Below are 1,573 nucleotides of genomic sequence, written 5' to 3' on the forward strand. Positions count from 1 at the left end.
GTGTTCATTTCAACTATCGTGCACAGGACAGGCTGTGTTCATTTCAATTGTGGTCTGAATTTCTGAAGGAGTAAGGGTCAGAATTCCTGCAGAGCTCGGTGCTAATGTAAAATAAATATTAACAGGGTGACAATCTAACTGTAATTGCCCCTCTGGACCAGAAGAATCAAACCAGATTAGAATGGCCATGAAATGAAATTCCATGCAAAATGAATTGTCACTATTTCTGTAAATCTACATTCAGATATCTGCCTCACAATAAAATTGTGTTTCTGTAATCCTAATTGGCTCAATTTTAAAAATGTGCCTTTTGATGTGGAACTGAGCTACGCAGACTGGAAAAGCCTCCTCCTGCTCGAACCCCTGTGCTGAGCAAATTTGATCTCCAGGACGGCGGTAAAGGCATTATAAGTAGTTTTTGTGCCTCCAGGCTAGGGAGGGGGGAGTGGAATCAGATAGCTCTTCACTGATCAGTAATTGTAGAGCTGACGGAACCTGTTGCAGCTGAAAGCTTCATTTGCGAGGCAGGTTTATTAAAATTGTGAAGAAGCACTGAAAACCGGCCAAGTTTGGTCATGTGATAAAGACCACCAGTGAGCATGCACCGACAGGCACAGTATATATGGCCATCGAGCAAGTTGCAAAAGCGTTTCTGGAATGTAAGAGAAAGCTTTACCTCATGAAGCCTTCTTCTCGTCAGTACTGCCACAAAAGTGATACTTGTGCCAGTTGTGTGCCTTCAGGGGATTGAAGTATCAGTGCAACAATAAACCCTTCATTTTGTGCTACTCATCAATATCTAGTGGAGGCCAAGTAGAAATATTAACCCTTCAGCTTCAGAGGATTATTTAATTTAAAGGCAGTGCAGTAGTTTTAAAGCTTTAAAAGATCTCTGCTAATACAGGTTAAATAGATGTATTAGTGACCAGTTTAAAGCTGAGATCGTTAATGCTTCTGGCTTCAGCTGAAGACACTCCTGCCCAAGTCTCCTGTCAAATCTTAGTAGCAAATTGCAGCTTGTTTACCTGATCACAGTGTGATCCTGTAATCCAGTAGTTTGCACATTAACTCATCAGCAGCAGATTGTTTCCAGCATGAACATGAATTATCCACAACTGTCAATTATGTTGAACATTTCTTAGATACTTATTACTGATCATGTTTACAAACTCATTCAGAATATTGTCAGAGCACATTTTGTTTCATTTTTAACAGTTTTGGCATTATTATTACTGCAAAATTTCAGCCAATATTACTGACCAAGTACTGAGATAAATTAGTGCAGTAGATCATAGGGTAAGCTTAACAGTGGGATATTTTATACGCACAGCTCAAAATGAAGGTGATTTTCTTTCCAACAGACACACAAGCCACAATAGAGACTTAAAATGGTTACATTTGCCTTTCTGAATGCAAATATAAAAACTGTTTATACTCATTAATAATATGGGAAGAGATAGTAGGAACTGCAGATGCTGGAGAATCTGAGTTAACAAGGTGTAGAGCTGGATGAACACAGCAGGCCAAGCAGCATCAGAGGAGCAGGAAGGCTGACGTTTCGGGCCTAGACCCT

At 40.0% G+C, this 1,573-nt stretch overlaps 1 protein-coding gene across 3 annotated transcripts in view; it reads right to left on the reverse strand.

Annotated features, from left to right (window-relative positions):
* The window catches only part of celsr1a (cadherin EGF LAG seven-pass G-type receptor 1a), a 306,739-nt gene that overhangs the window by 128,924 nt on the left and 176,242 nt on the right, over positions 1-1,573 (reverse strand). The window lies entirely within an intron of this gene.

This window comes from Rhincodon typus, chromosome 22 (assembly GCF_021869965.1).
Source record: "Rhincodon typus isolate 14 chromosome 22, sRhiTyp1.1, whole genome shotgun sequence".
NCBI lineage: Eukaryota > Metazoa > Chordata > Chondrichthyes > Orectolobiformes > Rhincodontidae > Rhincodon > Rhincodon typus.